The sequence below is a fragment of the Podarcis gaigeae genome (assembly GCF_964106915.1).
Source record: "Podarcis gaigeae genome assembly, chromosome: 11".
Lineage (NCBI taxonomy): Eukaryota > Metazoa > Chordata > Lepidosauria > Squamata > Lacertidae > Podarcis > Podarcis gaigeae.
This window is the reverse complement of record NC_139687.1, coordinates 12,225,789-12,250,151: the sequence shown is the minus strand read 5'-3', so window position 1 is coordinate 12,250,151 and position 24,363 is coordinate 12,225,789. Positions and strand designations below refer to the sequence as shown.

The 24,363-nt window shown below is 43.3% G+C and overlaps 1 protein-coding gene and 1 long non-coding RNA gene across 3 annotated transcripts in view; one reads left to right on the top strand and one right to left on the bottom strand.

Annotated features, from left to right (window-relative positions):
* Positions 1 to 24,363, top strand: part of DIRAS2 (DIRAS family GTPase 2) — a 325,804-nt gene that overhangs the window by 136,893 nt on the left and 164,548 nt on the right. The window lies entirely within an intron of this gene.
* Positions 948 to 5,049, bottom strand: LOC310826854. 2 transcript variants are annotated; one of them, XR_014556032.1, is made up of 4 exons: positions 4,931 to 5,049; positions 4,355 to 4,519; positions 2,956 to 3,053; positions 948 to 1,307 (listed from the first exon to the last, which is right to left on the bottom strand). It is a non-coding gene; the product is annotated as an uncharacterized lncRNA (long non-coding RNA). The 2 variants fall into 2 exon arrangements; XR_014556033.1 differs by lacking the exon at positions 2,956 to 3,053.

The window sequence follows — 24,363 nt, the reverse complement described above, 5'->3', positions numbered from 1 at the left end:
CGGTAAGAACTGCAACATTATCTGCTCCCTGTTTGATGTCCAAATAAAAAAGGGCTTCACATATTCTATGATTCCCCAATCAAAAACCTGGTAAGAAACTGAGGAACAAGGGGTGCAAGGCAGATCACATCATGAATACATGACAGAAGCAAGAAGGAAGGAAATATTGGTTCCCTGCTTAATAATAATAATAATAATAATAATAATAATAATAATAATAATAATTTATACCCTACACATCTGGCTGGGTTTCCCCAGCCACTCTGGGTGGCTTCCAACAAAAGATTAAAAATACATTAAAACATCAGACATTAAAAACTTCCCTAAACAGGGCTGCCTTCAGATGTCTTCTAAAAGTCAGATAGTTGTATATTTCTTTGACATCGAGTGGGAGGGTGTTCCACAGGGTGGGCGCCACTACCGAGAAGGCCCTCTGCCTGGTTCCCTGTAACCTCACTTCTCTCAATGAGGGAACTGCCAGAAGACTCTCGGCACTGGACCTAAGTGTCCAGGCTGAACAATGAGACGCTCCTTCAGGTCTTCTGGGCTGAGGCCATTTAGGGCGTTAAACGTCAGCACCAACACTTTGAATTGTGCTTGGAAACGTACTAGGAGCCAATGAAGGTCTTTCAGGACCGGTGTTGTATGATCTTGGCAGTCTCTTCCAGTCACCAGTCTAGCTGCTGCATTCTGCATTAGTTGTAGTTCACCTTCAAAGGTAGCCTCACGTAGAGTGCATTGCAGTAGTCTTAAGTGGGAGATAACTAGAGCGTGCACCACTCTGGTTGGGCATCAGCCACAATGACACACTGAGGTTTAATTCCTAGAACCACCAGTGTCCAGCGAGGTAGCAGATGGATGGGAAGGACTGGAAAGAGGCCGTTGATGCTCAGAAGTGAGCAAGGGTAAGAAAGACCCCTCCCATTCCCACCCTTTTTGGTAGCAGACTTGTCAGCAACAGGAATTGTAGAGTCAAAGCTGCGTAGGTTTGCAGCTACTGACTGGCCACACCAGGAACACATAAGATACATCAGCAGCCCTGCACCTTTCATGGTGTTGACAATAGTGGCCTTCTGCCACCCTTGTCCCCACCAGTAAGGGTGTGACTTCCCTATCCACTGGCTGCACTTGGCAACAGCAGCATCTTCCCATTGTATTGGCACACCAGCCGCTGCTGCCGAAACATCCCCATTTTTTCATTTTCAGACATCTTCTGACCAGGTAGGGTTGGACAAACCTGTCAATTTTGGTTGCTCATGCCGCCAGTCTTCAATTCTCCACATTTCCACATCAGCTTCTGAATTCACCTTTTAATAATAATAAAAAAATAATAAAAAACCGTCATCCTGAAAATTCATCAGCATTTCTAATATGTGCACATTTTTGTATGCAATTTTGCCTTACACATTTTTGCAAAGTACCTTATATTTTGTCCCATCATTGTATTTCCCCTAATCTAATGCATTTCCCCCCTGTTATTTTCACTAATACATGCATTTTCACGCACACTTTATTCTAGTATATGCATTTTTGTGCATATTGCTGGGCTGGAGAACTGAATTGCAAAATTTAGAGAAGTTCGAATTTCAAAGGGTGGTGGTGTTTCAGTCCATATATTATCCTATCAAGTGTAAAATTGGTAAATTCATGTTTAAATGCAATCTGATTTGAATTCTCCCCATTCCTACAACCAAGGCACCCCTGTGTTTGTTAAGGTGTTGCTGGTAAAATCCGCTATATCAGTTGTTGTACCTAAAGCGTTTGCTGTTCTCAGCAACCATCTTGTGCCCTGTACAGTGGTACCTCAGGTTAAGTACTTAATTCATTCCAGAGGTCCGTTCTTAACCTGAAACTGTTCTTAACCTGAAGCACCACTTTAGCTAATGGGGCCTCCTGCTGCCGTCGCGCCGCCAGAGCACGATTTCTGTTCTCATCCTGAAGCAAAGTTCTTAACCCGAGGTACTATTTCTGGGTTAGCAGAGTCTGTAATCTGAAGCGTATGTAACCCGAGGTACCACTGTACTGGTGAATCCTGCCCTTCTTATCTGTACAGATTAACAAAGAGAGATAATGCTACCGTTACAGCATTCTCATTCTTTCTTTTTCACTTCCTGTTTTTGTAATAATAGTCTCTGTTTATAAAAACACACGTTCATGGCGGCAACAGGAATATTGCTGGAAGCATTAGTCATAGTTTCTATTGTGGAGAGTTGACAGTGAGGTGCAGGAGGACATCAATTCAGATGTTTACTCTGTTTTTCTTCCAAGGTCCTTGAATGAATATTCTATGTGCTTCAGCGTTCTGCTTGCTAAACAGAATAAAACTGCTTTCCCCTGCAGAACAAATATAAGAGTCTACCACAGGGGTCAGCAAAATTTTTCAGCAGGAGGCTGGTCCACTGTCCCTCAGACCTTGTGGGGGGCCGGACTATATTTTTTTTGGGGAAATTAAAATGAACTGGCCCCCTGCTGAAAAAGCTTGCTGACCCCTGCCATAGAGGATGTCCTCTTCAGGTTCCTGGGAGGGTCTCCTCATTGTTGGGTCTCTCCCTCATAAGTGGGACCCAGCTGAGAGGTACTGGACTGCCATTACAGCAAGTTCCAGCAGGGGGGAAAGCCTTGACTAGTGCTATTCTCTGCCAGTGTATCTACTTGTAAGAGAGGACATGCAAGAGGCTGGAGTTGAATTCCTTTATTGCCAGTAACTCTACTTGGGAGAAGAACGACTGCAGCTTGCTGTGAGAAAGAACAAGGAGCAGCCCTTCTCATTTTCTTGAGTAGCAGTGGATCAAGGATGGAGCTAATATAACATGGGGGAGGAGGAATGCTTCCCTGGAAAGCCCCAAACTCTGCTTCCCCATTTCTGCTGAAATATGAACGCAGCTGCTTGGGGATAATTGATTTTTAATTGCTGGCAATCCACATCTCATCAACACAATGTGAAATAATTCTCACCCCTTGCATCTTCAAATTCTGCAGACATCTGGGTATCTGTGCTCCATTAGCAACCCTTTTGGGCTTCATCCATCTTTTCAATTTGAAGCAACTCTTGACTGCTGGGCCACAAAGTTTTATCAATGACAACAATAGCAAAGGAAAATATATGAGTTGTGTATGTACAGTAGATTTTGTAGTGCATGTTTGTTATGGGGAACTTTTTCAGTTGCATTTGGAATTGGGCTCAGTTCATTTGCATCCCCTCAGAAAAGCTTTCTCCACCTCCTGATCCCATAATTTAGAAACCTGTTATGTACCTGATAACATCAGCAGGACTGAAGCAGGATCAAAACCTCCCCAAGAATTTCCATACTCCTCCATGATTCTCTGAAGCTTATTCTTCCCCTAACAAGCCTAAATATTATCCTACTGCTCCCTCTCATTCTCCAGAATCCAGACCCTCCAAGTGTCCTTATCTTCCAAGGACAGTCCCAGATTTACAGAAGCTATCACAGTTTCTGATTTGGTCCCAGTATGTTCCGCTTTTCCTTGGAACGACCCTATTATCATTGGAAAATGTTGGGTGGTGTGGAGTTGTGGAGTTATGCGACCCCCGAGCCAAGGAGATAAGTAACAATGTAACCATTAGAAGACATCTGAAGGCAGCCCTGTATAGGGAAGTTTTTTCATGTTTAATGTTCTATTATGTTTTTATATATGTTGGAAGCTCTCCAGAGTGGCTGGGGCAACCCAGTCAGATGGGTGGGGTATTAATAATAATAATAATAATAATAATTTAGGATGTCCCTATTTTCATCAGAGAAATGTTGGAGGGTATGGAAATCTAACCTAGCAGTGGTGGCAGAAGAAGTAGCAACAACTGGGAGGTATTCCTCTTCCTATTGCCTGGGACACTGAAAATACAAAATCTTTAGAGTGGCCAGTTATGCAATACCCAAAAAGAGACATGGATTTGCATATAATCTGCATGTATTAATTAATGCATATATACAGTTGGAAATAATTAGGTAAAGGTAAAGGTACCCCTGCCCGTACGGGCCAGTCGTGTCCGACTCTGGGGTTGCGTGCTCATCTCGCTCTAGAGGCCGTGAGCTGGTGCCGTCCCAAGACACCTCCGGGTCACGTGGCCAATGTGACGAAGCTGCAGCTGGCGAGCCAGAACCAGCGTAGCATACAGAAACGCCGTTTACATTCCCGCTAGAAAGCGGTCCCTATTTATATACTGCTAGGTGGGCAGGAGCTGGGACCGAACGACGGGAGCTCACCCCGCCGCAGGGATTCGAACCGCCGACCATACGATTGGCAAGTCCTAGGCTCTGTGGTTTTACCCACAGCACCACCCGCATCCCTATGTGGAAATAATTACTATAGTTTAAATAGAAACAAGATATATCACCTTAGCAGGGAAAGCTGCAATTATGTGTTCTGTATGCCTCCTTGGTCTGCTGTCCGGGTGCCAACTTTTGGACAACTTCAAGGTCCATTCCTTTCTTATCATTCTTTATCTTTGAACTGAGCTTGATTCGCACAGGCCTTTGAACAGAAGATTCCTTCAGATCATCTGCAAAGTAGGGCACATGGACAACCTAGGAATTCCAGATGGCAGAAATCCCAGAGTCCTGTTTGAGTTAGCCAACCAGTAATGGAATAGCTGTTTTAGCTCTATTATTTTGGGGTTTTTAATATAATACAGGAGAAGGACCCAGACTTCTAAGTTGTGGGGAAGACTAAGACTGCAGTCCTTTCACTTTTCCATTGAAGTAGTAATTAGAGGTGATAAGTCAATAGGTAAAAGGTAAAGGACCCCTGGAAGGTTAAGTCCAGTCAAAGGGCTGTGGCGCTCATATCTGCTTTCAGGCCAAGGAAGCCAGTGTTTGTCCACAGACAACTTTCCAGTTCATGTGGCCAGCAGGACTAAACTGCTTCTGGGACAACGGAACACTGTAACAGAAGCCAGAGCACACAGAAATGCCTTCCCGCAACAGTGGTACCTATTTATCTACTTGCACTGGCATGCTTTTGAACTGCTAGATTGGCAGGAGCTGGGACAGAGCAACAGGAGCTCACCCCCTTGTGGGGGTTCAAACCGCCAATCTTCTGATTGGGAAGCCCAAGAAGCTTGGTGGTTTAGACCAGAGAGCCACCCATGTCCCAAATAAACAAGCACACAATCACTGATAGGTTCACCCGCCATTGTGAGGTTCAAAGCAATGAAGATGATGCCTCCCCAGCTGTTGCCATTGGCTGTGGGTTTCTTGTGATGTCACAAAAGCACTTGGCAATTGAGTGGATATAAAGGCAGGCCAAGGGGAAAGCCCTTTTCTGTTTCCAGCAGGACACACCTGGCAATGGATGTGACATTCAGCACTGCCCAGGTTTCTGCCACTTGGAGGAGGCAAACTGGTGAATGGAAGGAGGCAATCCTCTGGCACTGGGATGCTAGGGAGTGATAATAAGGCAAGTTTGTTTGCTTGAAGGCTGCTGGTATCTGTGGTTGGAAGCTGGTGGACATCTCATGATGGACCTGAGAGAAGCTGGCAGATGTTGGTGGATGGAAGCCAGTGGCTTTTGGATTCGGAAGTTGGTGGAGGCTACAAGGCTAAAGCAAACTGATGTTTGTGGATGTCGGCTGATGGAAGTTCACCTTTGGAAGACAGTCAACAGAAACCAGTGGATATTTATGGACTGAAGCCAGGGCGCGAACGTGAATGGATGTCATCTTTTTAGATGTCGGTTGGTATATGTTTGTGTGAGTACATGGGGTGTTTCAAATGTGGTTGAGGCAGAATGGTGTTTGCAGGTGCACGAATGTGATGTGTGCAAGGTATGAATAGATGGAACCCATGGGAGGGGGGATATTGGTTTCATGGAATCAGAGAATCAGGGAATTGAGTTTGGGAGAGAGCAACATCTATCTAGCCCAACACTTTACAATGCAAGAATCTTTTGCCTAGTGTGGGGCTCAAACCCACGACCCTGAAATTAGGTCTCATATATTTTGTGTTTCCATGTTGCAATGTTGTGAACTGCCCTGTGATCTTTGGATGAAGGGCAATATTCAAATTTTAATAGCAGTACTAGCAGTAACAGTAGTACACTTGCACTGGAGCTGGGACAGAGCAACGGGAGTTCACCCCGTCGCAGGAATTTGAACTGCCGATCTTCTGTTCGGCAAGCCCAAGAGGCTCAGTGGGTGGGGGACTTCCCTGTGGTAGAGACCCCAACCTATATCCAGGCAAGTGGTAAGCCACTGTGTGTGTTCCACCCGTCAGTGGTTTAATGTGAGAAGCATTTTGGTGGAGGCAGGCTGGACCTCTCAGGAGCCCTAGCTATGCCACCTGGAGCAGGCATAGCGAGGGGTGGAATAGGATACAGTGGGTGCTCAGGTTGCGAACGTGATCCATGCAGGATGCACGTTCGCAACCCACAGCGTTCACAACCCATGCCTGTGCACCTGCACAGGTTGTGATTCGGCGCATCTGCGCATGCGCAAAGCGCGATTTCGCGCTTCTGCTCTTGCGTGACTGCCGAAACCCGGAAGTAACCAGCACACATTGTCAAGGCTTCAGATGCAAAAGGGGCTTCCTCATTCTGATTGCCTCAGATCCCAGGTTGCCCATCAAGGCCACAGTCCACTCCCTGGTTAATAAAGACACAATGAAACATGAATTAAGTTTAAATGTTAATGGGCAAATTTTGGCCACAACTTAACTGAATACAGAATGTGAGCGGTATTGGCTTAGGCATTGGAATCCAAAACTATAACTGGCTCCTGCCCGCCTTGCAGGGAGTCTGGTAAGCATAACCAGACAAAGAGGGAGCTCGGTTGATAGCAATCTACTCATGCTCTACCTCGAGGCTCCTGGTGGGTGGGCATGGCCCTCACCTCTCTGTGGGCTTCGGACGAAATCCAAACCCCCGGATTCCTTTAATGGAATATCCTTGATCGTGGAGGGGCAGGTCAGCAATCATTAGATAAAAACACTGCAACTTTGAAACACATAGTTTTGCTGCATAAGTTCAGGGAAAGGTGTGTGTGTGTGTGTGTGTGTGTGTGTGTGTGTGTTTAATGGCAGAAGCAAGCAGTTTTGCAAAATTAGTAACAAATTATCCATTTATGTAAAAGGAAACCCAATATATTCCCATATAGCTACATATAAATGATTAAAACATATAGCTTATAAATAGAGGTGGATTCACATGGGTTGTACAGCGAAGTGGTCATCTGATGGCTCCACGCTGAGGCCAGATCAATTTTCAGTCTGGAGAGTGTTAACTTTTTCCATGCACCTCCCTGTGGGCTGAAAATGTAGCCTGTTTGCTGCACAATGGAATGAAGAAACAACCACTTCGCTGTGCAGGCAGCTGTAAAATGCACATTATAAGCAAAGGCAACATTTCCATCATGAAAATTAGGTCATATTTCGTTTACCAATAAGCTTGATGGAGAATGTATCCACATGGCACAATTGTGTGTTGTTGTTTTATAAAGACCCATATGAACAATATGTTAATGAAATAAATAATGCTTATTCAAACTTTAAAAAGAAATTTCAGCTGACAAACGTTATTTTGCTTGCCCTAACAAAATTTTCAAATCTACTTTCCAAACTCCATTCCAAGTGTTTTTTTCCAACCTACCCAAGGCCTGTGGCTGAAGTCTTTTGGCATGTCTTAACTCTAGCTAGGGGTGTCAACAAGATCCCCTTGGGCGAGGGGGAAAAATGCAAAAACTATTACTATTCTTGTCAACAAGAACTTTGCTTCTCTGAATTATTCATGTTGCATAATGATCTTCCAGGTTCCTGTCAGGAAAACGAATCACCATATTATTACGCTGCCAGAAAGTGTAATTAAAAATTGATCACCATCGCAGCAGAATTCTTTCCAAACCCGTGGCAAAGGAGTTCGAATCAAGTTCCTGTAACATTCCTGCCATTGTGTGTTTAACCTGCGTGAATACAAAATGACACAACATTGTTAAGTGGGCTTGTCCTTTGGATATTCATGTGGGTTGCATTTATCATTTGGTCGGTTTCCTAACCCGGCGAATGAATTAATTGTTGTGCTGCACTTCATTTCAAAAGGCAGCAACTGCGCCTACCCAGCGCCCGAGGCAAGAGGGAAGCAACGAAATCTCCGCTGTTGCAATTACACAGCCCCTTCTGGGCTTAGGGAAATATTGTTCAGGCATTTGATTAACTGTCAAGCGCATTAATCAGTTTCTCACCAGTTGCGTTTCTTGGAAGCCACAGCAGTCAATTTGGTTTCTCTTTCTTCACAAGTTATTAGTGGGGAATGAAAATGATGCTGGAGAAAACAGAAAGCCACAGGTGTTTGTCGCTCAGAGGGCCACAGGCTGTCCTCCACAGAAGACGCCTTAAGGCTTTGTGAGACCAGTGATTTGGCACTGCTACCTCGTTCAGCCATGCCCAACCTCACACCCATGCAACCCTGTAACAATCTTTTAGGAGCAACTGGGGACACCATGGGCAATGAGCCTGGTTTGCTCAATGTCACTGCTACAATTGCTGTACCTGGGAAGCCAAATACATGAACAATTGATTTGATAGTATGCCACTTTAAAGTAAAAATAAAAATAAAGAAAATTCTCAAAGGGATGTACACACTTGTGCAGGCAGCACATTAACATCATCATTATATTACTCTTCATCAAAAGTTCTTAGGAAATATAATAATAATAATAATAATAATAATAATAATAATAATAATAATAATACATTTATACCCCACCCATCTGGCTGGGTTTCCCCAGCAACTCTGGGCAGCTTCCAACACACATAAAAATATCAATAAAACATCAAATATTAATAGTAACAATCTGATCCAATATAAAAAGTCACAATAACTTTACAATAAACAACTTATATTCAATAAAGCAATATTCAAATATCCATTATAACCCAATAGTTAACAGTAAAATTAAATATCAGCAAATAATCAACAGTTTACACTTATCAATTACAATAAAGAATGACTAATCTATAATCAACAAAAATAACAGTAAATTACAATGCACAGAGACATAAGAAACAGTGTAAAAGGATCAAATTGAGAAAAGACGGCACACAACTTATAATTTATTTCTTTTTTAATATCCCTGAATTCCTCTCTTTCCAGCTGCTTCTACTGTTCTCAAAGTCACGGGTCTGGGAAAGGTTCCTGGTATTCGAGGGTGGGGCAAGGCAGGTGGAGAAGCCATTGCCTGCAGAAAGTCTCTCTCCCCTCAGAAGAAAACACAAGATAAAACACAAGTAAACAAACCAAGACAACAGACCAATAATCCTCCTTCCCACAGATACGTTTTAAAGGCTGTAGGATATTAATCAGCCAAAAGGCCTGGCTGAAGAGGAACATTTTCACCTGGCACCTAGAAATATATAATGAAGGCTCCTAAGCATTCCACAAATTGGGAGCCACTACAGAAAAAGCCCATTCTTGTGTTGCCACATGGAGGCACATATGGGGGGGGGAGGCAGTCTTTGAAGTACTGTGGTCCTGAGCCATTAGGAAGCTGGCTTATGCGGCGTCAGAGACCATTAGTCCATCTGTCATTGTTTACACTGACTCTGTGGGGTTTCAGGCAGTACCCTTGTCCATCCCTACCTAGAGATGATGGGGGCTGAGCTACTTAGCTACTTAGCGCTTGTCCAGCACAAACCAGGTCCTTCCTTTTTTTTGTTGTTACTGCTGATCAGGTTCTCCCCGCCTCCTTGTTCTTTGCTTCTCTTCCATTACTATGGGTCCTCTCTGTTAACTATAATTGCTTAATTGACACTGAAATGGAGACTGCCTGAGTGTGCATTGCTAACATGGGGATTTCCCATGGCAGCATACTGAGAGTTCTCTAAGCTTTAGCTGAGTTAATGATTAGCTGAGAAAGTTCTCTGCTCTAACACGTGAGTGTTTAACCTTAGATCAAATGAGTAAGGTATTCAGTTGCAAATTCGCCATTTTGAGAGCCTTGGCTTTTCCCAGGCTCTGTGGGAAAAGGATGTGATAAGATGCTCAGTAGCCTTGGGCTGGAATCCCATGCTGGCTAATGGAGCCAGAGAGAGAGAGTGTGTGTGCTATGTTTGTCAGCTCTGATTATAAGTTATTTTATTTCTAAGAAAATGAAGCTATGCCTTGGGTAAGAATATGTCTTATACAATTATGTGGATGTATCTTTGATTGTTTTGTATCTGTTTTGTAGACGTTCTGGTTAGTAAAGTTTTGAACAATACTTATGGGTCTGGACAATGTTTTATTCCAAAAGGAGTAAGTTTTTGAGCATCCAGTTCAAGCTGCACAATATTAATACAGTGGAACCTTGATTCTTGAACTGCTTAGTTGATGAACAAATCAGCTCCCAGATGCCAAAAACCCGTAAGTAAGTCTTCTGGTTTTCAAACGTTTTTCAGAAGCTAAATGTCTGATGCAACTTCCGCTTGAGTGCAGGAAGCTACTGCAGCCAATTGGAAGCCGTGCCTCAGTTTTTAAAAGTTTCAGAAGTTGAACTGAGTTCCGGAATGGATTCTGTTCTAGAACCAAGGTACCACTGTATCTGCAACACTCTCCCTCAGCAGTGTACACCAATGCCCTGTGATAAACCTATTCTTCTTATGAAAACGATTGAAGGCTTTGTTTTTGCTTTTTAAGTGGGATTCTTGTCCAGATGAGGGTAACAGAAAACAGCTCCAGATCATAGCTCCAGCATCCAGTTCCAGCATTTGTTTTCGGATGTGACAGAAAAAACTTTGAGAATGAAACATAAATTACATCTACATATTTTAATTAACCCTTTTGGCCTACTGTGCAAAGAGACTTTCTTAAAGTCTCTGGATATTTGAAACTGAAAGCAAGGTCAGGACTTGAGACATGGGATGGCTCCATCGGTTTCTGGCCTGGGCCCAGAGCCAAAATCTGAAGGCTCACTGTCTGTTCCTCCTGACCCTTTTGCTCCTCCTCTCTCTTCCTCAGTGCCACCATTGATGGTGAGTGTGTTCAGTCATAGGGACAAGGTGAAGGGGCTTCAGCTGCCTCCATTGCGTCCTCCCTTGTAGATGAGCCAGTTTAGCTCACTAGAGAGATGTGCTTGACTGCTTTTGGCATTGGTTACATTTCTCTGTTTTGTGAGATTTGCAGTCAGGAATAAGAGTAATACCTCTGATACTGGTGATAGATAGAAATGATAATCAATTTTTTGTTAGTATGAACTCAAAACAGGGTCCCCCTGCAGTAGTGGTCATACTGAACCACTGTGCATTTAAAGATTTCATTCATTTGACCATTTACTTCATACTTTTTCAGGACTGTGGGCATGCAAAGACTTTAATTGTTTGATATCACACTCTCCCAACCTATTTTTGCAGTTTTTACTGTTGAGTTCAATTGCCTTTTGGGGTTTTTAGTTTTTTGGTTTGCAAAGATTACGTGTTATACTTCATTACAGCACCAGAGTGTTTCATAATAGCACTTCTTCTAAAATCACATCAAACCCCAAGTTTGAACATGTTGAGTAAAAAAGTATAGTAAACTCTCATGACCGATGAGTTATCTAGAAAGCAAATTCAATACTGCAATGTTATTTTTGTTAGCTGTGGAAATGTATATTTATAATCTACCTCTCCCAGCCTGCAATTCCTCTTCACGTTGGCCATTACATTTTTTTGTACTTTGCATGATTAGAGTTAAGATAGATGTAGAGTGGCGTAGCGTGGGGGGTACAGGGGGGGGGGCCGGCCGCACCGGGCGCAACATCTGGGGGGGCGCTAATCTAGTGGAAGAGACTCGAGTGCTAAAAGCCACGGGTTAGGGGGCGCAAATTACTTGCTTTGCCCCGGGTGCTGACAACCCACGCTATGCCACTGTAGATATATAGATTCTGCAACAGGAAAGAACCTGTAGATTCTGTAACACTAACGTCTACCGTGCTGTTGGACTGCAAATGTTAATACATTTGGAGCCTGAGCTTTCGGAATGAACTTTGTAGGTAATAGCCTACTTCATCATATGCATGAAATAGAAAACCTCTTTGGAACAAGCACATTGTCCATTAGCCTCTGGGCTGACAAATACAGCTGCCTGCAGTACCTCATTAAGCAACCTGATTGATGGGACTTGAGATGCCAAATGGCAATTGAAAAGGCAAGCAAAATAGGGTGTGAAAGAAGGCGTGGCATGTCTGGTGAGTGCTGCTCTGTATACAATACAATCATATAATCCATTTTTTCCTAGCCTGACTCAGGAGGTGAATCGTAGGTGTGAATGGAGAATGTGCTCCCACTGAACACAAAACAAAAATAAAGCCATATAAATACAGGGAAAACTAGCAAAAGAAGTTTCCTGTGTCCAAGAAACTGGTCGGTTGAAGTTACACTTCCCCTGAAGGCACAGGTTCTGTTAAGTATAATTGCTTTAATTGAGACAGAAATGGAAAAATGTATGCGTATTAACGACGGTTTGAAATGGAAAGTGGTGAAATGTGTATTGCCAACCGCAACTAAAACGTAGAAGAACCTATGAGGCCCCTTCTCTGTTTCCTTGGGCATTTTGTCTCTGGCTTTAAAAGTTGCTATATTTGAACAACAAAAATCGCAAAAAAATAGCTCAATAAATTTCATGGGCATATGTGACACATTCTTTAGGCTTGAATAAGCAATATAAGTGGTTCTCTCTCAGTAAAATGTAATTACTTTCCATTGGATTTACAGCTCACCAACTATCCTAAGTGTTAATAGAATTCCTGTTCTTGAATTCTCACTTTGTTAACTTCATCCATCCTCTACCATTACTGCTATGAGTTTGCAGAGGGTGGGTAGACTGTATGCCTGCGGGGGCGTGGCGCCCAACGAGGGTGGGGGGCAGCCATGATGGCATCCCACCGGGATCGCACTGCTGGGGGTGGTGCGCTCCCCCTGCACTCCTCTCCCTCCTCCAGTGGGTGGGCCCCCATCCCTCTACCGGCCAGTAGTTAGAAAGACAAAGGCCAGAACTGAGAGTTGAGTTATGTGAGCTAGAAGCTAGAAGCTGGCAGGCTGCAGGCTGGGCAGACAGGAGCCAGAATCATGCCTAATTTCTGTTGAAATCCAAGGCTGTGGCTATGGGAGTAAACAAGACCCTCTTGGGGTGTTAATGCTGTGAACCCCTCTATCGTAGGCTCAGGTTGTATATATGTGTAAATAAACCATACATCATAGACACTACAGTCACTGCTGCTCCTCATTCCCAAGGAAACTGAACCCTGGGTAAGTGCCTGGATCCCCAGGAATTTCACGTTGCTTGGAGATTGGGCTGATGTTCAACAATACTTGGTCATGTGCATATCTATGGTCTCAACATCTTCTTAGATCGCTGACTCTGGAGAGCATAGACCTCTTAGTACAAACACTGGCTCCCAGCACATTTCCGAGCACAATTCAAAGTGTTGATGCTGGCCTTTAATGCCCTAAACAGCCTTGGCCCAGTATAGCTGAAGGAACATCTCCACCTCCATCATTCAGCCCGGACACTGAGGTCCAGCTCCGAGGGCCTTCTGGCGGTTCCCTCACTGTGAGAAGTGCTAGGTGGGCAGGAGCAGGGACCGAGCAACGGGAGCTCATCCCATTGCAGGGATTTGAACCACCAAGCTTCTGATCGGCAAACCCTAGGCTCTGTGGTTTAACCGACAGCGCCACCCTCTAATAAACTTGTTGCAAGTAAAACTGAGGAGTTTCCTACTGTTGTTACTCTATTCACTGTTGTAATTATTTCCCTACTTGTTATTTTCTGTTTGCGTTTCCACCGTTCTGCACCTAAAGCATAAATGAAGTTATAGGTTAAGAATGTTGATTTGTATGTTTGGAGAGAGGCTAAAATGAAGTCTACTTTTATTTAGGATCTATGGCCGTAGTGATGTAGAACAATAGGTTGAGCAACAGGTAAAAGGCATTCTCGATAAAAACAGATTTTAAAAATATTATTCCTGGTTGGTATCAGTGCCTGTTAAACCTTGCCAAGTGCTTTATTATGGCATGACAGCACTCCTGAAATCTCTTTGAGAAATAATCTGAGTGAGTCTCCTGGAGGACAATATCCATTTGCAATGCAAAATTCACCATGAAGAGGAGCCATTACCTTCTAATTTATTTTTAGTGAGGTCAACACAGTTATGGACCTTGCTGTCAAGGGTGATTCTAAAATTCATTACTCAGTGAGGTTCCACATGGTTTATCTTGGGGTCTGCAATTGAGTGATGCTGATATTGTGCTTGTCTGACATTTTAAATATGGCATTCTGCGTGAAGTTAGCAAGAAGGGCCATTTGTTTGAACTAATGAGGTAATATTTCTCTCCCCTCCTTTATCACTGACTGTGGTATTAGTTAGCCAATTAATCTAAATTCACAGGCATGTTTCAGCACTCCTTCTAGAGTGGATGCCTTTCAACCTAGGTGGTGGTGAAAGAATAAATGAATTATATTGCATTACAATAACACCCCCCAACCCCCCCAGCAGAAACTCCCTTCTAATTTTTGCAGGGGGCAAATGAATTCATAAAAATTGGCAACAGATTTGGATCTGCACATGTTTACTTATTTTCCTTCCAGTGTTATTTTGTATTATCTTCAGTAACCTTGAATATCTGTACAGAAATACAATTAATCACATGCAACAGAAGACTCCTCTACCTGGATCCACTATGTTGTCAGTGACCCTCTATTGCCCTAACATTTGTTTTTCTTTCTTTTTTTAAAAAAATATTGCCTTTTAATTTTCATTGAAACAGAACATAACAAAAATATTTAGCTTAACAAACACTAAACAGCGGAATTACTATACAGCGGAAAGGAGCAGCCAAGCATACTAGAACTCAATTTCTTGACTTTAAGAAAGCCGACTTTATAAAACTTAGGGAAGTGCTGGGTGAGATCCCATGGACAGTAATATTAAAAGGAAAGGGAGTTCATGATGGCTGGGAGTTTGTTAAGAGGGAGATAGTAAAAGCACAACTTCAGGCAATACCAATGAGACGGAAACATGGAAGGTGCCTAAAGAAGCCAGGGTGGCTATCTAAAGAACTTTTAACTGAGTTAAGATTAAAAAAGGATGTGTACAAAAAATGGAAAAGGGGGGAAACCACCAAAGAGGAATTCAAACAAATAGCCAGCACGTGTAGACACAAAGTCAGAAAAGCTAAAGCACAGAATGAACTCAGGCTTGCTAGAGAGGTTAAAAGCAACAAAAAAGGCTTTATGGGTATGTTCGTAGCAAAAGGAAGAACAAAGAAACAGTGGGGTCACTCAGAGGAGAAGATGGTGAAATGTAAACAGGGGACACAGAAAGGGCTGAACTCCTCAATGCCTTCTTTGCCTCAGTCTTCTCCGATAAAGAAAACAATGCCCGACCTGAAGAATTTGGAGCAAATGATTCAGCAGAGGAACACAGCCCAGAATATCTAAGTACAAGAATACTTGGCTAGTTTAGATGTATTCAAGTCTCCAGGGCCAGATGAACTGCATCCAAGAGTATTAAAAGAACTGGCAGATGTGATCTCAGAACCACTGGCAGTCATCTTTGAGAATTCCTGGAGAACAGCGAAGTCCCGGAAGACTGGAGGAGGGCAAATGTTGTCCCTATTTTCAAAAGGGGGAAAAGAGAGGACCCAAAAAATTACCGCCCAGTCAGTCTGACATCAATACCAGGGAAGATTCTGGAGCAGATCATTAAGCAAACAGTCTGTGAGCACCTAGAAAGGAATGCTGTGATCACCAATAGTCAGCATGGATTTCTGAAAAATAAGTCATGTCAGACTAACCTGATCTCATTTTTTGACAGAATTACAAGCCTGGTAGATGAAGGGAATGCAGTGGATGTAGCCTACCTTGATTTCAGCAAGGCATTTGACAAGGTGCTCCAAGATATTCTTGTAAATAAGCTGGTAAAATGCGGTCTTGACTATGCTACCACTCAGTGGATTTGTAACTGGCTGACTGACCGAACCCAAAGGGTGCTCATCAATGGTTCCTCTTCATCCTGGAGAAGAGTGACTAGTGGGGTGCCACAGGGTTCTGTCTTGGGCCCGGTCTTATTCAACATCTTTATCAACGACTTGGATGATGAACTCAAGGGCATCCTGATCAAATTTGCAGATGACACCAAACTGGGAGGGGTGGCTAACACCCCAGAGGACAGGATCACACTTCAAAACGACCTTGACAGATTAGAGAACTGGGCCGAAACAAACAAGATGAATTTTAACAGGAAGAAATGTAAAGTATTGCACTTGGGCAAAAAAAATAAAAAATGAGAGGCACAAATACAAGATGGGTGACACCTGGCTTGAGAGCAGTACATGCGAAAAGGATCTAGGAGTCTTGGTTGACCACAAACTTGACATGAGCCAACAGTGTGACGCGGCAGCTAAAAAAGCCAATGCAATTCTGGGCTGCATCAATAGGAGTATTGCATCTAGATCAAGGGAAGTAATAGTGTCACTGTATTCTGCTCTGGTCAGACCTCACCTGGAGTACTGTGTCCAGTTCTGGGCACCACAGTTCAAGAAGGACACTGACAAACTGGAACATGTCCGGAGGAGGGCAACCAAAATGGTCAAAGGCCTGGAAACGATGCCTTATGAGGAACGGCTAAGGGAGCTGGCCATGTTTAGCCTGGAGAAGAGGAGGTTAAGGGGTGATATGAGAGCCATGTTCAAATATATAAAAGGATGTCACATAGAGGAGGGAGAAAGGTTGTTTTCTGCTGCTCCAGAGAAGCGGACACAGAGCAATGGATCCAAACTACAAGAAAGATTCCACCTAAACATTAGGAAGAACTTCCTGACAGTAAGAGCTGTTCGACAGTGGAATTTGCTGCCAAGGAGTGTGGTGGAGTCTCCTTCTTTGGAGGTCTTTAAGCAGAGGCTTGACAACCATATGTCAGGAGTGCTCTGATGGTGTTTCCTGCTTGGCAGGGGGTTGGACTCGATGGCCCTTGTGGTCTCTTCCAACTCTATGATTCTATGATTATATGATTCTAAAAAGGTAAATATGAAGGACCAAGCACAGCAAGACAAATTTACATATCAAAATCAAATATAACTGATCAGTGTCACAGTGTTCCAAGTACAGTGGTATCTTGGTTCTCAAACTTAATCCATTCTGGAAGTTCGTCCCAAAACCAAAGCATTCCAAAACCAAGGTGTGCTTTCCCATAGAGAGTAATGCAAAGCAGATTAACCCATTCCAGACTTTTAAAAACAACCGCTAAAACATTTAACATGAATTTTACTATCTAACGAGACCATTGACCCATAAAATGAAAGCAATAATCAATGTGCTGTACTATAAAATAAATAAGACAGCATTGTAGATGACAAAAATTATCATCCACAAAGCCACAAAAACAAATTAACCAAAAAAGCCTCAAAAAACCCCCACACAAAATAAATAGCAAACACAAAAGTGCCAAGCTTAATCCGTTCCGGAAGTCCGTTTGACTTCTGAAATGTTCGAAAACCAAGGCATAGCTTCTGATTGGTGCAGGCACCCTGGAAACAATAGCCGACATCTGCATCGGACATTCGGCTTTCGAAAAACATTTGAAAACCAGAACACTCCCAGGTTTTCAGCATTTGGGAACCAAGGTGTTTGAGAACCAAGGTACCACTGTAATACAAATGAGTTTACATTATCAAGAACCTTATTGCATCTATTTATTTCATCTAGTAAGCAGCTAGAGTGTCAAGAGCTCAGTGGCTGAAAGAGTTTTAGCAGCCATCATTCAGAAGGTTGTGGGGTTTTTAAAGCCCCAGTAATATCCACCCAGAGATGTATTTGTACTCATTGGGCTTTCCTTAAATCAGGAGGAAGGGTGGGATATAAATTTAATAAATAAATATTTATGTCATTTCCTTGAAGTACAGTTGCATACTCAGACAATGGTTTCATTGGAATCCTTCTCTAGTTAAATGTTCAGTGATGTCCGTTTCCAGAAGCAAAAGTGCTTGGTTTACTGAAGGCTTTAAATCTTGTAGCAACAGTTTTTTCTCCTTCTTGAAGAAGTATTGCAGAGAGACAAAATGAATGATACCCAGTTTTCCAATCTGTTCCTAGAATTGCAAGCAGATAAATTCTTGAGAGGCACAGAATGCCAAGTTTAGTTCATAAATCATATTGAGATGCTCGTGGATGAGCAGGAATCTCTGAATATAAATGTGAAGCCTTTCAGCCATCTGCTACAAGAAGAGGATATATTTTTAGATCTCATGAAATGTAATGAATCCGATCAGAGAGAGAAACAGAGATCTCATAACAGCACCAATCTTTTACATTATCTACCCAGAAGGGACTCCCATTAAGTTCAGCAAGGCTTGCTCCCAGTTACACGGATATGGAATTCAGTGGGGCTATGCCACTTACTTGATCTTCCTCTTGCTGAGTTGTTGGTGGATACCAGGATGCAATGGGAAGAAGAGGTAGTGGAATGGTCAGTGTGGTGCGAATGCGCTGGCGGAGCTAATCTGGTGTTCCTGCCCATGCAATTGCACTGCACTGACCTCACCGCTATCGCACCACACTGCTCTCCATCCCAGCAGCATCCCAGTAGCAGCACTGACTCAGCTGCAGGGAGGTCTCATAAGTGTACAGTCCCACTGCGTCGCCTGCCACTGCAGCCTAAATCACAGATTGTTGTTGTTTAGTCGTTTAGTCGTGTCCGACTCTTCGTGACCCCATGGACCATAGCACGCCAGGCACTCCTGTCTTCCACTGCCTCCCGCAGTTTGGTCAAACTCGTGCTGGTAGCTTCGAGAACACTGTCCAACCATCTCGTCCTCTGTCCACTTCTCCTTGTGCCCTCCATCTTGCCCAACATCAGGGTCTTTTCCAGGGAGTCTTCTCTTCTCATGAGGTGGCCAAAGTATTGGACCCTCAGCTTCAGGATCTGTCCTTCCAGTGAGCACACAGGGCTGATTTCCTTAAGAATGGATAGGTTTCATCTTCTTGCAGTCCATGGGACTCTCAAGAGTCTCCTCCAGCACCATAAATCACAGATACACTCCTATAAAATCACCAGCTCCTTGAGCCCATTCAGTTTAATGGTAGATCCAAAACAATTATTCCTTATGATAGGGCTGCCATATGTCCAGGTTTCCGCAGACACGTCCTCTTTTTTGGGGGGGGCAGTATGCCTGCCCAGGTGGATTTTTGCATTTTACATGAAATGTCCAGGCTTGGGGGTTTGTTGTTGTTGTTGCTGTTGTTTTGGAAGAATTAGCAAAAACAATACAACAACATCAGTGAAGCAAAGTGAAGCCTTTATCTTAACTGTCCCATTCAACAATGACTTTGCTTCTCAGTTTGCTTCTTTTGTAGTGTGATATATTTATTAAAGACAGCGATATTGGAATGAAACATGGTATACATTCTTAAGTTTGAATACTAGATGACTGCCAAGGTAGCTAGTTTTGTGCAGCAGCAATAGTTTGTCGGCGCGCAATCATGTCTTAAGTTTAGAATTTTTAAGACCTTACCTTGTCTTTTTGCCATTTTAATAACTATTTTATATCTCTATTTTTTTTTCTAAAATATTTTACATTGTTTTTAATCTCCACATGTAATAGTATACAGTGGTACCTCGGGTTACATACGCTTCAGGTTACAGACTCCGCTAACCCAGAAATAGTACCTCGGGTTAAGAACTTTGCTTCAGGATGAGAACAGAAATCGTGCTCTGGCGGCGTGGCAGCAGCGGGAGGCCCCATTAGTTAAAGTGGTGCTTCAGGTTAAGAACAGTTTCAGGTTAAGAAAGGACCTCCGGAATGAATTAAGCATGTAACTAGAGGTACCATTGCACTCAATGTATTTTATTGTGTTTTATGTGTTTTGTTTTCTTCTTATCTTCTCTACTGGTCATTGACTGATTTTATACACACACACACACACACACACACACACACACACACACACACATTGTCAGAGACTGGGCAGAGAACGAATGGTGGAGACCGCCTCACCTGCCCAGCTTGACCCTTCCAGGGAGGAGGAAGAAGAAGATGGTATACATCATGAGTTTGAGGGAGGTCATAGCTCAGAGGAAGATAAGGGGGAAAGCTGGGAAATCATGAGAGCCAGAACAACACCCAGCTGACATGGGATCATTAGAAAGCATCCCAGACCCTCCATCTCCAAAGTAGGAGAGCAAAGAGCTCAAAGACAGAAGGCACATAGCAGCACCCATAGAGGAGATGATGAGAATGATGAATGAGAAGGTGGAAGAGACAGGGATGGAGATTCACTCGGGACAACGCCATTATCCAAGAGCGATAAGGCGGACAGTGGTGGGAAGTAGGGGGAGGAGAGGTGGGGAAATATTGTTAAAAAGGTGTAGTCATAGGTATATCAGTATTCAAATCTGAATTGTCAAATTGTGTTATTAATGTTATTATGGTTTTTGTTGTATGTGTCTTTTGCAGTTGTTTGTACAGTGGTACCTCGCAAGACAAATGCCTCGGAAGACGAAAAACTCGCAAAACGAAAGGGTTTTTCATTTTTTGAGTTGCTTCGCAAGATGGATTTCCCTATGGGCTTGCTTCGCAAGACGAAAACATCTTGCAAGTTTGTTTCCTTTGTCTTGTGAGTTTGTTTCCTTTTTCTTAAAACCGTGCATTCACTTCAAGGAGCAACTCATAGCACGCGGTGTGGTAGTCTTTTTTGAGGTTTTTGAAGACTTTGGTATTTTTGAAGCTTTTCCAAAGTCCTTGCTTCATAAGACGAAAAAACCGCAAGACGAAAAAACTCACGGAACGAATTAATTTCATCTTGCGAGGCACCACTGTATTGAAAAAAATGATTAAATAAATTAAAAAGAGAGATAGAGACAGGGGGTGGAGATTCACTCGGGACAACGCCATTATCCAAGAGCAGGCATAGGCAAACTTGGCCCTCCAGATGTTTCAGGACTACAACTCCCATCATCCCTGACCACTGGTCCTGTTAGCTAGGGCTGATGGGAGTTGTAGTCCCAAAACATCTGGAGGGCCAAGTTTGCCTATGCCTGTCCCAGAGGCTGGGTTCTATAGTCTCTCTCTGTAAAGACTGAAATAAAAAAGGATGGTAAGACACTTTCCCTTGTCATCATCATCATCATCAAACCTTTTATTGGCATCACATACGGTACAAACATCCAAAACAAATCAATACAGAATTACCACTTCCCCAGTGGCACAAAACATTTGCTAAAAGAAAGGAGGCAGAGCAGTCTATCGTCACATCTCTAGGTCTCCAGGGAGATCAGATGTCTGCAGTGTATTTTGATGACAAAAAAACCAAATAGAGATATTTAACCACTAACTTGGTGAGCTCCTGATCATTCCCCAGTAATAGAAAATGTATGACCTCCAACTCTGGTTTCCATTTGGGGATACAGAGTTGATCTAGAAATTGCTGGCGGAAATCAGCATATAGTTTACAATTAAGAACCATATGTGTAAGGGTTTCCACCAGATGGTCTTCACGTGGGCAAGTTCTTTCTCCTTCCACCCTGCCTGAGAACCTTCCCCAAAGGAGGTTTGATGGATTTGAATTAAACCCTTGTCTTTATACTTTCCTGGGCAACCAGCCGGGAGCCGATGACAGGATCCTGAGTGACCCACCCACACCCACCCACACCCATAATAAAACAATAAACATTTTACAAATTCCCTTTACAGGGCTGCCTTCAGATGTCTTCTAAAGGTTGTATGTCATCTCCTTGAATTGGGGATCGCATGACTCCATCACCTCTGACAAAAATAAGGATGGCCTAAAGAAAAGCAGGACATTCTTGGATCAAATCGGATTCTGTAAATCTGGGAGTGTCCCTGGAAAACAGGGACACCTGGAGGGTCTGCACTGTCACACAGTCAACCTCCCTGAGTCTTACTCCTCCTCTGATAAATGTTTGCCAGTCAGCCTCTGTACTGGGAGAGAAAGAGTGTCCCACCCACATCATATCACTGGTGGTTACTGGAGGGAAAATAGGAAAAGGAAGAATATGTGCAATGACAGCTAAGTATGTTTTGCTTTCTGTTGGGACAGTAAGGCCCATTTACTGAGTGGTTTGGGGAAAACCCACATTGTTTGCATAACCACAAGTTCTGTTAAAATAGGATTACTATTTAAAGAGAATTACGGAAGCAGCAGACGGGTGTTGCATTTTGTTAAACAGGATATGCTTGGGCAAAAAAAAAATAAATTCACTAATGCTACACATTCCTTTGAGAAATGTTGTCGCTGAAAGTTTAGCCTATAAATTTTGCATTGGCCTTGGAAGTGAAATGCTTCTTTCTCCTGGCCGTTCAAGAAATTGCAGAAAAACAATAGCTTTTCCTACAGCTTTGAAACACTTTTCATTAAACAGGAAATGTGCAGCAACAGTTCAACAATGGATTATTTTCCATCAGAAATTGGTCCAGAGTTTTTGTTTTACCTTTGTGAGCGATGGGACTAGGAAACGAACAGGCAGCCATTCAAATGTACTAACAGAGGTAGTAAAACTGTTCATTGCTGCAGCTTGTTGGGAGCTTTGGGCAAGACAGACACATTATTTAACATTAAACATTTAATATATTATAATCTGTTTGCATAAGATGACTCTAGCCAGGAACATGATATGATATCAGCAAAAGATGGGGTTCAAAGTAGGCCAGTATGCTATAATTGTTGTTGCATTCATAATCCCTTAACCAAATATGCAGAAAAGCTTGAATGCCTCAGAAGAGCAGGATTCAAATGTGATAGCTGTAGGAACATGCAGCCATGGCACTTGTTCTCAGCCTAATCAATTGTTATTTATTAATATGAGATTGTTGCACATGGGTGGTGCTGTGGTCTAAACCAATGAGCTTCTTGGGCTTGCCGATCAGAAGGTCAGCAGTTCGAATTCCCTCAATGGGCTGAGCTCCCATTGCTCTGTCCCAGCTCCTGCCACCCTAGCAGTTCGAAAGCATGCCAGTGCAAGCAGATCGATAGGGACCACTGTGGCGGGAAAGTGAATGGCATTTCTGTGTGCTCTGGTTTCCATCACGGTGTCCGTTGTGCCAGAAACTATGGTTAGGTCCATCATGAGATGTCCGCCAGCTTCCAGCCATGGATACCAGCAGCCTTCAAGCAAGCAAACTTCCTTATTATCGCTCCCTAGCATCCCACTGCCAGAGGATTGCCTCATTCCATTCACCAGTTTGCCTCCTCCAAGTGGAAGAAACCTGGACAGTGCTGAATGTCACATCCATTGCCAGGTGTGTCCTGCTGGAAATAGAAAAGGGCTTTCCCCTTGGCCTGCCCTTATATCCACTCAGTTGCCAAGTGCTTTTGTGACATCACAAGAAACCCACAGCCAATGGCAACAGCTGGGGAGGCATCATCTCCATTGCTTTGAGCCTCACAATGGCGGGTGGACCTATCAGTGGTTGTATGCTTGTTTATTCAGGAAGCGGGTGGCACTGTGGTCTAAACCACTGAGCCTCTTGGGCTTCCCAATCAGTAGGTTGGTGGTTCGAATCCCCATGATGGAATGAGCTCCTGTTGCTCTGCCCCAGCTTCTGCCAACTTAGCAGATCAAAAGCACACCTGGGCAACTAGATAAATAGGTACTGCTGTGGTGGGAAGGTAAAAGGCATTTCCATGTACTCTGGTTTCCGTCACAGTATCCCGTTGCGCCAGAAGCTGTTTAGTCATGCTGGCCACATGACCCAGAAAGCTGTCTGTGGACAAACGTGGATTCCCTCAGCCTGAAAGTGAGATGAGCACCTTTGACTGGACTTAACCATCCAGGGGTCTTTTACCTTTTACGCTACCTGTTGCACCTGAACTGACTATGGTTGCCACCTGTCTCTAGAAAACCATGATTATCCTCCCCCCCCCCCGGAGAAAAGTGTCTACTGTCCTGTTTGGACTTCAAACAGGATACTTCTTTTCACATACCTGTATTCGAGCACATTCTCCTCAAAACTCCTCATGTTGCTGTACAACAGGTAGAGAGCTACACAATGTCGCTTTCTTTTTTTTCTTTTTTCTTTTGCACACAAGATTATGTGTGTTATCATGAGGGAGTTTTCAAAAACACACCCACCTGCAGCTTGAAATGGCACAGTCAGGCATTCTACCATCTCACTGGGCATCAGGTGTAAAGTAGCTCTTGTGCCTCATCCTGACATGCATCGGACTGAGACGGCAGAATCATGACATGAAATAGTAGACAGTACCACTTCAGGATTTTTCTATTCTTTTTTTGGAAACCCACTATGTTTTCTCCAACTTACAAGGAGTCTTTTTTCTTTGTGAGTATTTAAAACAACAACAACAACAACAAATATAATCCCCACAGTTACAAACTATGGTGGGGAACTCCACCACAAGCATCCTACCACATTCTGCTAGACCGTAGAG